Source organism: Dipodomys merriami, unplaced genomic scaffold, assembly GCF_024711535.1.
Source record: "Dipodomys merriami isolate MVZ:Mamm:240054 unplaced genomic scaffold, mDipMer1.0.p SCAF_16, whole genome shotgun sequence".
Lineage (NCBI taxonomy): Eukaryota > Metazoa > Chordata > Mammalia > Rodentia > Heteromyidae > Dipodomys > Dipodomys merriami.
In genome coordinates this window covers 12,332,530-12,348,250 of record NW_027202937.1, presented here as the reverse complement: position 1 = coordinate 12,348,250, position 15,721 = coordinate 12,332,530, and positions in this window count along the sequence as shown.

Here is a 15,721-nt window from a genome sequence, read left to right as displayed (position 1 = left end):
CTTGAGCAGAAAAAGCAAAGGTACTGCACCCAGGCCCTGTGTTCAAACCTTACTACACCAGAAGATAGGAAAGTGCTAAATCTCCTTAGAAAGGAGACACAGGGGCAGGGACTTTGTCAGAAACTATGCTTGGAATACATTTTGTCCAAAGGAAAGATCTAACGGAGAGACCCAACCCAGTAGGAGAAAGAGAGATCCAATGAAAGAAGAGTAAAGCTGGTAAGTGAAAAGCAGTCTGGAGAACTAAGTGAAAACCTGGTAGGAGGAAGAAGCACTTGATTCTTAGTAACTCTGAAGAAAGCTGGGGCAGCACCTGGAAGAAGGCTGAAAAACAAACCATGTTAGTCATGCCTCCTGCCATCTACAATCAGTGGGGAAAAATAAGTGGAGTCTATGTAGTGCAAGAGTGCTTGCAGGTGAGGGAGTAGGGTTCTTCAGCGATGGGAAGAAGGAACAGCTTTGCCAGTAGGCCTCAACACCCTAGGCCCACTAAGGAATTCCAGTTTCCTGTCCACACACACACACATACACACACACACACACACACACACACACACACACACACACACACACACACACACACACACTCACTCACTCCTGCTTATCTCCCTAAAATATTGTAGCCATCTGGGCACCGGTGGCTCATGCCTGTAATCCCAGCTACTCAGGAGGCTGAGATTTTAGGATTGCAGTTCAAAGCCAAAGCCAGCTCAGGAAGGAAAGTCCATGAGACTCTTTTTTTTTTTTTTTTTTTAGTCGTGAGCCTGAACTTTGGGCCTGGGTGCTGTCCCTCAGCTCTTCAGCTCAAGGCTAGCACTCTACCACTTGAGCCACAGTGCCACTTCCGGTTTTTTCTGCTTATGTGGTGCTGAGGAATCGAACCCAGGGCCTCATACTTGCAAGGCAAGCACTCTACCACTGAGCCATCTTCCCAGCCCCTCCATGAGAATCTTATCTCTATTAAACCACAGAAAACCAGAAGTAGCACTGTGGCTCAAGTGGTAGAGCACTAGCCTTGAGCAAAAGAAGCTCAGGGACAGTGCCCAGGCCCTGAGTTCAAACCCCAGGACTGGGAAAAACAAAAAAGGTCAGGGACAGCTCTCAGGCCCTGAATTTAACCAAGACCATCATAGTGTCCTTGTAAGTCTTGCTTTTCTGGAGTTTCTATCTATCTATCTATCTATCTATCTATCTATCTATCTATCTATCTATCTATCTATCTATCTATCTATCTAATCTATTGGTGTTGGTCCTTGTGTTTGAATTAAAGGCCTGAAGACATGAGTGCTGTCTTGTAGCTTTTTTTTTCCAAGGCTTGTACCCTCCCACTTGAGCCACAGCTCCACTTCTAGCTTGTTGGTGGTTAATCAGAGATAAGAATCCCATGGGCTTGGGGCTGGGAAGGTGGCTCAGTGGTAGAGTGCTTGCCTTGCATGCATGAGGCCCTGGGTTCAATTCCTCAACACCACATAAGCAGAAAAAGCTTGAAGTGGCTTGTGGCTCAAGTAGTAGAGCACTAACTTTAAGCTGAAGAACTGAGGGGCAGCACCCAGGCCCAGAGATCAGGCCTCACAACTGACAAAAATAAAAGAGTCTCATGGACTTTCCTTCCTTGGTTGGCTTTGAACCACCATCCTCAGATCTCAACCTTCTCTTTTTTTGTTGTTTTTTGTTGTTGTTGGTGGTGGTGGTGGTGGTCATGGGGGCCTGAACTGTGGGCCTGGGTGCTGTCCCTCAGCTCTTTAGCTCAAGGCTAGCACTCTACCACTTGAGCCACAGTGCCACTTCTGGCTTTTTCTGCATATGTGGTACTGAGGAACCAAACCCAGGGCCTCGTGAGTGTAAGGCAAGCACTCTACCACTGAGCCACCTTCCCAGCCCCTCAACCATCTTAGTAGCTAGGATTACTGGCGTGAGCCACAGGTGCCCCGTTTCAAATATGTATAGATACTCTTTTTCTTTTCTTTTCCTTTCTCTCCTTTCTTTCTTTCTTCCTTCCTTTCTTTCTCTCTCTCTCCCTTTTTTTTTCTTTTTTTGTTGGTGTTGGTGTTGGTGGTCCAGGTTTTTGAGTGGTTAATTGAAGATAAGAGTCTCATGGGGGTTTTTCAGCCTAGACTGGCTTCAAAACATGATCTTCAGATCTCAGCCTCCTGAGTTGCTAAGATTACAGGCATGAGCCACTGGATCCTGACCTCTAAATATTTTTTTTTGATGTACTAAGGATTTTGATCCTAAAGTTTGCCAAATATTATAGTGCATTTTAGCCTAATTCATTATCTTATGAAATTACAGAAGTGTCCCAACCCGCAGGACTTCAACGAGGACAATGAACCTAAGCGAGAAGGAATGAAGGGACAAGAGACACGAAGAATTACAGCAAGACAGGGATTCTGATCAAGCTGCCAATTTTTATTTTTCACACAAGGGTAGTTATATGCTTGGAATAAGGAAGCTTTTTCATTGGCCATTAAGGAAGCTTTTTCATTGGCCGAAGCAGCTGCAGGGTGCTTGCTTAGGGCAAGGTGAAAAGGTGGTCGTTAGTAGCTGCAGGGTATTTACTTAGGGAGGGGTGAAAAGGTGGGATTCTATAAACTCAGCCTCAAGACGTTCCAGTGAGATAGTTAAGCCTATTATGTTGAGAGACTCAACTTTTGGATCCCAACACAGAAGTAGCTGCAGGTTACTGGAAATTATGTCATTTGTATTAAGTCCAGATCTTTCTCCTATCTGTGGTTCACGCCACTGTGAGAGTGTTTTACCTTTGTCAGTTTGTGATGGGAGGATTTCCTTTTACTCTTTTTTTTTTTTTTTTTTTTTTTTTTGGGTCCGGTCATGGGGCCTGAACTCTGGGCCTGGGCGCTGTCCCTCAGCTCTTGAGCTCAAGGCTAGCACTCTACCACTTGAGCCACAGGGCCACTTCTGGCTTTTCCCTTTTTGCTTATGTGGTGCTGAGGAATCGAACCCAGGGCCTCTGGCATGCAAGGCATGCGCTCTACCACTGAGCCACCTTCCCAGCCCTCCTTTTACTCTTTGTAGCTTAGCCAGCACTGATATATCATCTCAAACACAATGACTGTTCTCCTGAAGTCACATCGCCCTCTCCAAATGTTTCCTGCAGTCTTGTCAGAAGATGTTTCTGAGATGATTGCTGATGAAACACAGTTGTAGATATGAAGACTGAAGACTAGGACAAATGAAAGAATTAGTAAATTGAAAGCAGGTGCCCTTGGGTCACACCTGTAATGCTAGCTACTCAGAAGGCTGAGATCTGAGGATCTCAGTTCAAAGTCAGCCTGGTAAGGGAAGTCTGTGAGACTCTTATCTCCAATTAATCAGCAGAAAACTAGAAGTGGAGCTGTGGCTTAAGTGGTAGTAGCCCTTGTCTTGAGCTGAAGAGCTGAGGGACAGCGCCCAGGCCCAGAGTTTAAGCCCCACGACTCACCAAAAAAAAAAAAAAAAAAAAAAAAAAAAAACAATTAAATTGAAAAATCCTGAGGGGGATAAGAAATGTGGCAGTGAAAATGAAAGACAGTCCATGGCCAGACAGCAGCTGGGCCCACCTCAGCCATCCTGCACCACTTCAGGATTACAGAGATAGAGGCCTTAGGGTTAAGTAGGGAGAACTGCAGACCTTGGAGAGTTTTCTGATTGGTGTGTTTCTATTTCCTGTACGGTCTCAGGACCAAAGGTTTAGTGTTCCATCCTTATTTCCACATTCTATTATCCTTCTTACTTGCTCATTGTTTTGTAGCCCACTGGCCTCATTTCAATGTCCAGCAGGTTTTGGTTTATCAGCTTATCCTACCACCTGTAAGATGTTTGGGCTGATTCCCTGGCAGCCTACTTTTGTGTATGGGTGTGTCAATCCTGGGTCTTGAATTCAGCTTGGGCCCTCTATTTCTTTTTTTTTTTTGTCAGTCGTGGGGCTTGAACTCCGGGCCTGGGCGCTGTCCCTCAGCTCTTCAGCTCAAGGCGAGCGCTCTACCATTTGAGCTACAGCGCCACTTCCGGTTTTCTGGTGGTTTTTATTGGAGATGGGAGTCTCACGGTCTTTCCTGCCCGGGCTGGCTTTGAACCGCGATCCTCAGATATCAGCCTCCTGAGTAGCTAGGATTACAGGCCTGAGCCACCAGCGCCCGGCAGGGCCCTCTATTTCTTGAACCACAGCTCCACTTCCAGCTTTTAGGTGACTAATTAGAGAGAAGAGTCTGGAGACTTTCCTACTTTCCTGCCCAAGCTAGATTCAAACCACAATTGAAGCTAGATACTGGTGGCTCACACCTGTAATCCTAGCTACTCCCGGAGGGTGAGATCTAAGGATCGCAATTCGAAGACAACCCAAGCAGAAATGTCCATGGGGTGGGGGAATCAGTCATGGGGCTTGAACTCTGGGCCTGGGCGCTGTCCCTCAGCTCTTCAGCTCAAGACAAGGGCCACTACCACTTGAGCCACAGTGCCATTTCTGGTTTTCTGGTGGTTAATTGGAGATAAGAGTCTCACAGACTTTCCTGCCGGAGCTGGCTTTGAACCGTGATCCTCAGATCTCAGCCTCCTGAGTAGCTAGGATTACTGGGGTGAACCACTGGTGCACAGCCCATGAGATTCTTTTTTTTTTTTTTGTCGGTCTTGGGGCTTGAACTCTGGGCCTGGGCACTGTCCCTCAGCTCTTCAGCTCAAGGCGAGTGCTCTACCACTTGAGCTATAGCGCCACTTCCGGTTTTCTGGTGGTTTATTGGAGATAGGAGTCTCACAGTCTTTCCTGCCAGGGCTGGCTTTGAACTGCGATCCTCAGATCTCAGCCTCCTGAGTAGCTAGGATTACAGGCGTGAGCCACCAGCGCCCGGCTCAGCCCATGAGATTCTTATCTCCAATAAACTACTCAGAAAAAAACACCAAAGTGGTGCTGTGGCTCAAGTGGTAGTGGCTAGAGTGCTAGCCTTGAGCACAAAGAGACTCAGGAACAGTGCCCAAGCCCTGAATTTAAGCCCCAGATATGGCAAAAATAAAAAATAAAATAAACAACCTTGAGGGGGTTATACTGTTAAAAAAGAAATGCACTCATTACCTGAATTGTGTAACTGGAACCCCTCTGTGGATCACCTTTACAATAAATTTTTATTAAAAAAAAAATACCATTGATCCTCAGATCTCTGCCTCCTGAGGTTAAGCTAGGACTGCAGGTATGAGCCACCCAGACCCAGTGTCTGCCTGCAGCCTGTACAGTTCAAGTGGTCAAGCACTTACCCAGCAAATGCCAAGCCCTGAGTTCAAACCCCAGGACAACCAAACTTTTTTTTTTTAATTAAAATACCTAGTAATAAACCTATCCAATAAGATTAATGACTTCTCCAATAAAACTTATGAAACAGAAGGCATAAGCCGGACACCGGTGGCTCACGCCTGTAATCCTTGCTACTCAGGAGGCTAAGATCTGAGGATCGCAGTTCAAAGCCAGTCTGGGCAAGGAAAGTCCATGAGGCGCGTGCTCTCTCTCTCTCTCTCTCTCTCTCTCTCTCTCTCTCTCTCTCTCTCTCTCTCTCTCTCTCTTTCTCTCTTTCTCTCTCTCCCCCCTATATATATATATATATACATATATACATGTATATGTATATATGTATATATACATATATATATACATGTTTTTATTGTAAAAATACTGTACAGAGGGGTTACAGTTACATGAGCAAGGTAATAGTACATTTCTTATCAAGCATTGTTGCTTCCTCCCTTGTGTTTCCCCTACCATCCCTTACCTCCCACTGCCACAACTACACTTCCCCCACACCTGAATTGTAAAGTTCGCTTTTCAACATAGTGTCTTGTACATCTCACTGTTACAAGGGGTCAACCTGTATCCCAACTTAAACATTTTGTTTTTTCCCTTCCCCTCCCTAAATTAGACAGACATCAAATACAGTGAAAACAGGGGTTATACCATGGGGGGAGGAACATACAAAGCAACAACAACAACAACAAAAATCACATGGTACCTTATAAGTATGTTAGAAACAATAGCAAGAAAGAAAAAAACCACTTGTGTCCCTATCTTGGGGTTCATTTTGCTTAACATCATCTTATCTGGTCATATTACATAACTTTTGACCTCTTCTGCTTGTCCCAGAAATATATTAGTTATTGCAATATTGCAAATAAGGGAAACCATGGGACCTATGTATCTTTGGGCCTGGCTTACTTTACTCAATATTTTTTTTCCAAGTCTTTCCATTTCCTAACAAATGGGGCAATGTCATTCTTTCTGATGGAGGCATAGAATTTATATATATATATATATATATATATATATATATATATATATATATATATATCACATTTTCTTGATCCATTCATCTACTGAGGGGCATCTGGGTTGGTTCCATACATTAGCTATGGTAAATAATGCTGCAATAAACATAGTTGTGATGGTAGCTTTAGTGTGGTCTTGTTTGTGATTCACTTCTTCTCTGAGATAAGGACTTGGTTAAATTCACTCTTTCCTTTTACCTCTCCACATCCCTCTAATCCTATTTTTCCCCACAATTCTCCCTAAACCTATTAATTTTTGGTCTTCTGAATCCCTCCTTGATGTTCTTATCCCATTAATCCATAGTTGTTTGTTTTTTTTTTTTGTTTTTTGGGGGTTTTTTTGGGTCCGGTCATGGGGGCCTGAACTCTGGGCCTGGGCGCTGTTCCTCAGCTCTTCAGCTCAAGGCTAGCGCTCTACCACTTGAGCCACAGTGCCACTTCCGGCTTTTTTTCTTTTTGCTTATGTGGTGCTGAGGAATCGAACCCAGGGCCTCAGGCATGCAAGGCAAGCGTTCTACCACTGAGCCACCTTCCCAGCCCCTCCATAGTTGTTTGGTGTTGAAGAGATTGTATCTGTTGAACTAGATTGTACTGCAGCCATTTTGACTGTGCAACTACAGGACTCTGGTTGATGCTTGCCTTAAAATAGTGTTCTAGCACGAAATTAGTGTTACTTTCATACCAAATGGGCAGAACAAGCTGGAGAAACACAAGAAAAATGGCAAGTTCCGGTATCTCAACTCCCACTTTTGATAATCAGATGACAGAACAGTTAATGAACAATCCAGAGGAGAGTTCCCATAAAGCTCTACAAACACTACTGGCAAACATGGTGAATGAAAAGATTGAAAACCTGCAAAGGACTCAGTGTGAGCGTGACAGGAAGCAAGACGAGGCTAACCAAAGATTAATACAGGAACTTTGAGAGCATGATGAAGCTAACCAAAAATTAATACAGGAATCTCATGAGGACGCATGAGGAAGTTAATCAAAGATTAATATAGGAATTGCATGAGCAGGCTGAGAACAGTCACAGGATGAGAATAGACAAAGACCAATAGAGGCATTCATGGAATCCATAAACAGACAGCTGAAAGAATCCAGGGAGACCAGGAAGGGAATGCTGAATGGAGCCTGTCAGAAGGAAAAGGAGTTCAATGAAACCATAACCAATCAACTAAGTGATTTGAGAATAAACTTGAGACTCTTATCTCCAATAAACCACAAAAAAAAAAACCGGAAGTGGTGCTGTGGCTCAAGTGGTAGAGCCTTGGGCTGAAGAACTGAGGAACAGTGCCCAGGCCCAGTTCAAGCCCCACGACCAACAAAAACAAACAAACAAAAAACAAACTGAGGCATTGATGGGAAAGACCTCCCATGTTCATGAATGGGCAGAGTTGAACTGTTGAGCTGCTTAGAATGTGTGGGTTTTTACAAAGAGAAGGGCAGGAAGTAGGGCTTTGGCTCAAAGTGGTAGAGCGCTAGCCTTGAGTGCAAAAGCTCAGAGACTGCATCCAGGCTCTCAGTTCAAGTCCCATGAGCAACACAAATCCCCCCTCCCCGCCCCACCAATAAAAATAAAAAACAGAAGAGAAGAACAAGCACCAGTGTTTGAATCAGCCTGTTTGAATCCTCTGTAGCTCTCAGGGTTAAGGAGCCTCTAGTCTGCTATTTGGCCCTGAGGAAAGTAGGGTTAAGGATTAGAGTCTCACTAATGAATCAGGTGGGTTGGGTAATTTGCATATCAAAGGTGTTCCCTGGAGATTGTATTACTTTCTTTAGAGGTTGCTTTCCTTGGGGGGAATATTTCTTGCCTAGTTTGCTAAACTCTGAAATCAAACTATCAGTGCAGTTAAAGCACTTAACCCAGACTTCTCAAGATTAGGTTGTTCCAGACCAGGCCTGCAGGGTCTCTATGAGAGAAGGAGCTCTCTGAGCTCTATGCATGCAGTCGAGCCCAGGGGTTGGCAGACAGAAGACACTTAATCTACATTAGTTGATTTAAGGAATGGGCACTGCTGTCTGCATTGCAAGGTGGAGAAAATGACCATCCCAACCGCTTCTAGCTCTTTCCAGTTGCTTAGGTTCTTCCTTTGCCTTTCCTTCCACTTCTCAGCATCCCTGGGACCTCTTGTTCATTCTGAACTGCTTGGCATTTACTACATTCTTCATGTCTGCGTGCGTGCGTGCGTGCGTGCGTGCGTGCGTGCGTGCGTGCGTGCGTGTGTGTGTGTGTGTGTGTGTGTGTGTGAAAACGTATTTTAAATATTCCTCTCTGCTAATCTGATGGCATCCAGTTGAAGCTCCTGTTTCCCACATCCTAGGCACTGTGACTGGATCTGTCCATGGTTCTGAAAGGAATAAGCAGTCAGATCTCACTGACTTCACTAATGCCATTCTTCTGTGGAAATTGCCCATTGCTGAAAACTCCACATTCAGTACTTCCAAGGTTAGTGTCTGAACATGAACAGTCCTGCAACAAAGTGAGAGATTAACTTAGAGAGCTCCACAGTATGCTGTCTTCATATGCCCATACTGAAATGTCCAAGACAAACAAAATAGACTACATTATGAGTGAGAAGTTTACTTTGAACTTTGTAGTCAGAAAAGAAATGCAGTGTGACTGTAGGAAGAAGAGAGAAAAAATACATTTTAGTGAACTGTCTTTTTATTTATTTATTTTTGGTGCCTGTCCTTGGGCTTGAACTCAGGACCTGGGTGCTGTCCCTGATCCAGCACTCTACCACTTGAACTATAGCTCCAGGTCCAGCTTTTGATGGTTAAGTGGAGATAAGAGTCTCACAGACTTTCCTCCCTGGGCTGACAATGAAATCCAACTCTCAGCTAAGTGCTGGTGGCTCCTGCCTCCTAGCTTCTAAGGACGCTAAGATCTGAGTATCACTGTTCAAAGTCAGCTGGAGCAGGAAAGTACATGAGACTCTATCTCCAATTAACCACCAGAAAACCGGAAGTGGTGCTGTGGCTCAAGTGGTAGAACTCTAGCCTTGAGCTAAAGAGCGGAGGGATAGCTCCCAGGCCCAGAGTTCAAGCCCCACAACCGACAAAAAAGAAAAAGAAAAGAAAAGAAAGAAAGAAATCCAAATCTCAGATCTCAGCCTCTTGAGAAGGTAGGATAACAGGGATGAAGTACTGACATCTAGCTCATCTGACATTTTTATTCTGTCCAGAGTTAACCTTGGTGCTGGGAAGGTGGCTTCATGGTTGAATGCTTGTCTGGCATGCATGCAACTCTGGGTTCCATTCCTCAGAGTCCTCAACACCACATAAACAGAAAAAGCTAGAAGTGGTGTTGTGAACCCACTGGTAGAATGGTAGCCTTGAGCTAAAAGAAGCTTAGGGACAGAGCCCAGGCCCAGAGTTCCAGCCCCAGGACTAGGGGGAAAAAAAAAAGTTAACCTTAGTTTCAACTACATCATACCTTTACATTTGTTTGTTTGTTTGTTTTTTGTTTTTTTTGTTTTGCCAGTCATGGTGCCTGCTACCACTTGAGCCACAGCACCACTTCCAGCTTTTTCTGCTTATGTAGTGCTGAGGAATCGAACCCAGGGCCTCATGCATGCAAGGCAAGCACTCTACCACTGAGCCACCTTCCCAGCCCCCTACATTTGTTTTTTTTCCTTTATTTTTCCTTTCCTTCCAACATGTACCTAGTGTTTTTCCTTTGAGCTAAATCCTCTAGGATTTCTGTTAGTTCTCCCCTAGTCTTCTTGTGTCAGATTGTTCTTATCTAGAAATTCCAATGAGATTTTAATTTCAATTTCTCAATGTTAGATAGCTCTCTTTTCAAAATTTCCTGGCCATTATTTATACTGGCTATTTATTTTGAAAAAATGCTAACGTTCCAGACTAACACCAGTAATCTTAGTTACTCAGGAGGTTGAGATCTAAGGATCACAATTCAAAGCTGGCCTGGGCAAGAAAATCTTGGTGAGACCCTTATCTCTAATTAACCATTCAAAACTCAGAGGTGGTACTGTGGCTCAAGTGATAATGCATTAGCCTTGGGCTGAAGAGCTAAGGGACAGAGCCCAGGTCCAGAGTTCAAGCCCCACAACTGACAAAAAAATACTAATTTGATTTTAATTAGAATATTATGTTTTTATATAATTCCTGTTATTATAATTTCCAACTTGATTCTGTTTCATATGTGTTGTTCTTTCATAAAGTCTGGTGTGTGTGTGTGTGTGTGTGTGTGTGTGTGTGTGTGTGTGTGTGTATGTGTGTGTGTACCTGTCCTATGGTTTTAACTCAAGAGTAGCACTCTACCACTTGAGCCAGAGCCCCACTTATAGCTTTTTGGTAGTTATTTGGAGTTGAAAGTCTCAAGGACTTTCCTGTCCAGGCTGGCTTAAAACTGTAATCCTCAGATTTCAGCTTCTTCAGTAACTAGGATTACCACTAACACACTGCCTCTTTTTTTTTTTTTTTGTAATTAGCTTATATTAGTTATATGAGGAGGAAGGACTGTTGTTATATTTGTTATATTTCCACATCTTTTCTATTGTGAGAAAAGCCTATCTTCTATCAAAGTAATTTGCTTCTTTCCTGTTTTTTTTTTTTTTTTTTTTTTTTTTTGTTGTTGTTGATCATGGGGCTTGAACTCTGGGCCTGGACACTGTCCCTCAGCTCTTCAGCTCAAGGCAAGCACTCTACCGGTTGAGCCACAGCGCCATTTCCGGTTTGCTAGTGGTTTTTATTGGAGATAAGAGTCTCACGGACTTTCCTGCCCTGGCTGGCTTTGAACTGCGATCCTCAGATCTCAGCCTCCTAAGTAGCTAGGATTACAGGCATGAGCCACTGGTGCCCGGCTGCTATTATTCTTGAGAGAATTGTTTTTTCTGAAGGATTCTTGCTTTATTTTTTTTTTGGGGGGGGGTCCGGTTGTGGGGCCTGAACTCTGGGCCTGGGTGCTGTCCCTCAGTTCTTCAGCTCAAGGCTAGCGCTCTACCACTTGAGCCACAGCATCACTTCTGGCTTTTTTTTTCTGCTTATGTGGTGCTGAGGAATTGAACCCAGGGCCTCATGCATGCAAGGCAAGCGCTCTACCACTGAGCCACCTTGCCAGCCCGGATTCTTGCTTTAGTCAGGAGGCTTGGCCCGGTTAATTACACCTTAGTTATATCTTTTTTCCTGCAGCACTTTAATAAAGACATCCTGTGGAAGCTCCTTGAATTTTAGTGGCATCCTGTTAATTAAGCCACATCCTTGTGCAGAGTGTGAACCTGAGCTTGGCCAATGAGAGCAAAGAGGCAGATCCTGCTGGGTTAGGGACAAAGAAGGGGCAGCCTGTCTGCTGATGTTGCACCCTTCTGCAAAACCCAACTTTTGTCTTGCCTAGCTACTTTCCTGTTGGTGTCCTTATTTCTACACGACACCCCAACATCCTGAGCTACTTCTAACACTAGCCATGAGTGGATGAAAGGAAAGAAAGAAGACAGAGACAGGTCAGATCAGGTCAGATCAGGATTTAATCATCCCAGCAGAGACCACAAATTACCTTGTATCTACAGGCAGAGTGGGAGAGACAAGGAGAGCAGAGGGAGGGGGCCAGGGACTAAGTAGAGCAAAATGAGGAAGCTATTGTTGCAAATCAGGCAGCTACCACAGACAGTCTTGCCCATGGCAATTTTACAAAGGACCAAATAATCCATTTCCCCAGTTTTCCATCTCCTTCCTCCTCTTCCTTATCCCAGCTCCTCCCACTAGTACCCACCCCCAATAGACTCTATTTCGCTTTCTCTATGCTCTATTCCCTATTGGTCAGCAGCGTTCAATGAGTATCTTTATGCTGTTTTCATACTTTTTTCAGTGTTTTACACAATTATTCACCCTCTATATTTTTTCTTTTCCTCCTTCCTTTTCTCTTCCTAAATAGTCTTTTAGTTTCATATTTATGTTTATCCACAATTACATAATATGTTAATATACAATACATGCTATAATATAGGAATTGATATAATAATAATATATTCCTATAGTAATAATATTGTAATAATTCCTTAATATAGATTTAATATGTTAATATATAATATTTTTGTTAATATAGTGATAACAAAGGATTTATTATATACACATATAATTGTGCATATGGATTTGTATATGTGTATGTACATGTATGTCTTTTAGGTCTATTGAAAATATATTTTATTTTGCTTTTTGAGCTCGTCTTGTCTCACTCAGTATGATATCCTCCAATTGCATTCATTTTCCTCCCAATGACATGATTTTATATTTTTTGTGGCTGTGTAATATTCCATAGTGTATATGTATGTGAATACATAAATATATTTCATCATCTTTATCCACTCGCCTGTTATTGGGCCTCCTAGCTGATTAGATTGTTTGTCTATTGTGAACAGTGTAAACATAGATATGCAGGTAATTTTCTTGTATATTGATCTACTATCCTTTATTTACATATGTGACCTCTATTAAACTCATTTTATCTCACCATTTTGGTCAAGTCTTGGAGTCTGTAAAACACTTAGGTCACCTGCTGTTGATGCACCAGGTTGAGTACTGCTATGGTAGGTCCACCTACAAATGGGCACATATTAGCATACAAATTCGTATAAAATGTCAGTGCATCTATGTTTCCTTTGTCTCTTTCAGACTTGAGTACTTTTTTGTGTGTGTGCATCAGGTCTTGGAGCTTGAACTCAGGGCCTGAGTGTTGTCCTTCAACTTCTTTTGCTCAAGGTTAGCACTCTACCACTTGAGCCACAGCCTCACTTGCAGCTTTTCCTGAATAGTTTATTAAAAATTGGAGTTTCATAGACTTTCCTGCCTGGGCTGGCTTTTAACCAGGATCCCAAAGCTCAGCCTCTTGAACAGCTAGGATTACAGACATGAGCCCCCAGCACTGGCTCTGTGTGTGTGTGTGTGTGTGTGTGTGTGTGTGTGTGTGTGTGTGTGTGTGTGTGTGTGTGTGTGTGAGAGACTGTGCTGATCCTGGGACTTGAACTCAGGGCCTGTCCCTGAGCCCTTTTGCTCTAGGATAGCCCTCTACCACATGACCCACAACGCCACTTCCAACTTTTTGGTGGTTAATTGGAGATAAGTGTCTTATGGACTTCCTTACTCTGCTAACTTCAAACCATAGTCTTCAGATCTCAGCCTCCTGAGTAACTAGAATTACAGATGTGAGCCACCAGCACCTAGCTCAGAGCTTTGATCCTATTAGTAAATTAGACCGCCAGAAATGGCTTTAAATAATCATTTTAACCACCACTAGGCTACTACGCCTGAGAGTATAAACTGGAGACAACCAGAGTGGGAGCCGAACCACTTACCTGAGAATGTTAAAAGGGTCATCTATTTGACATATGCTGTGTGAACTTTCTGGGGAAGTACCTCTAAAGTGGCATAAGGCCAAAAACCCCCAAATTTAGTTTGATGATATAAAAATGAGCGTAATATGGATCATATGCAGAGCAATAGATGGCTATGCCAACAAAGGGCTGTATTTACCCAGAGGTTTCCAAGCACCAAAGTTGCCAATCAGAACTTTTTTAAAAAATCTGTCCTGGGGCTTGAACTCAGGACCTGGGTGTCAGCCCTGAACTCTTTTGCTCAAGGCTAGTGCTCTACCACTTTGCGCCACCACACCACTTCTGGTTTTCTCAAGGCTAATTGGGGATGAGAATAATGGAGCTTTCTGCTTGGGCTGGCTTTGAATGGTGATTCTCAGACCTCAGCCTCCTGAGTAGCTAGGATAACTGGCATGAGCCACCAGCACCAAGCTTCAGCACTTATTTATACGGACCTAAAGTGATAGCAAAAACTGACAACCAAAAAGCTGGGCTTATATCACCATCGTGCGGTCAAATGTGGAAACTACAGGTCTGGATAGATTCAAACCATACTCTGGGAAATTTGTATGTCTTGATCTTCATTACACATTTTCTTTTTCTTTTTTTTTTTTTTTTTGGGGGGGGGGGAGAGGTCCAGTCGTGGGGCCTGAACTCTGGGCCTGGGTGCTGTCCCTCAGTTCTTCAGCTCAAGGCTAGCGCTCTACCACTTGAGCCACAGTGCCACTTCTGGCTTTTTTCTTTTTGCTTATGTGGTGCTGAGGAATTGAACCCAGGGCCTCATGCATGCAAAGCAAGCGCTCTACCACTGAGCCACCTTCCCAGCCCTCATTACACATTTTCTTGAACTTAAAAAAAAGTCAGCTGCCAGGTGCCGGTGGCTCAAGCCTGTCATACTAGCTATTCAGGAGGCTGAGGTCTAAGAATCACCATTCAAAGCCAGCTCAGGCAAGAAAGTCTGTGAGACCAATTAACCACCAAAAACCCAAAAGTGGCACTGTGGCTCAAGTTGTAGAGTGCTCTCCTAGAGCTGAAGAGCTCAGGGAAAGCACTGAACCCCAGAGTTAAAGCCCCATGACAGGGGGAAAAAAATCCTCACGTAAGAATCTTTTCTTCAGGGGCTAAGAAGGTGCCTCAGTGGTAGAGCGCTTGCCTTGCATGCATGAGGCCCTGGGTTCGATTCCTCAGCACCACATAAGCAAAAGGAAAAAAGCCGGAAGTGGCGCTGTGGCTCAAGTGGTAGGGTGCTAGCCTTGATCTGAAGAGCTGAGGGACAGCACCCAGGCTGAGAGTTCAGGCCTTAGATATCATCTTACAAATTCTACCATATCTTTCAAAACTTCTTTCCAAGGTTATGATGAACACCTGGTACCACAATTATCTTCCCTGTCCCTACATCCACATTGTCCCCTGTCCTGTAGCACTGCCTTCCTCCTACATGACATGGCCCTTGCTTGCTCTCATAGAGAGCTTGCACCTGCCTCTTCTCATTAAAACACTAGAACAAGGACAGCAGTTCTGACATTTGACTTCCTGAATGAATCTCTGATACAAACTAACTAATGAGCCAGGGGGCTGGGAAGGTGTCTCAGTGGTAGAGCGCTTGCCTTGCATGCATGAGGCCCTGGGTTCGATTCCTCAGCACCACATAAGCAAAAGGAAAAAAAGCCGGAAGTGGCGCTGTGGCTCAAGTGGTAGAGTGCTAGTCTTGAGCTGAAGAGCTGAGGGACAGTGCCCAGGCCCAGAGTTCAGGCCCCACGACCGGATCCCCCCCCCCCAAAAAAAAAAGAAAGAAAAGAAAAAAAAAAAAAAACTAATGAGCCAAACCCTCAGTGCTCACCCTATGTCTACTGAATGGACAGTCAATCACAGCAGAGCCCCACCCTCTTGGGCAGACACTGTCTTTACTGCAGTCTTGGCCACCTGCTGGTGAGTGACAGCTACAGCACCAGGACCTCACCCAGGAAGCTCAGGACCACTTGGGGAAGCAGTTCTCACAAGTTCTTCCTCTTTCTTTCCTGCTTAGCTCTTTCTTCTCCCCTGTCCTACTCTCCTCAGCTCATAAGAACAAGTTCCTTCTCAGCAAA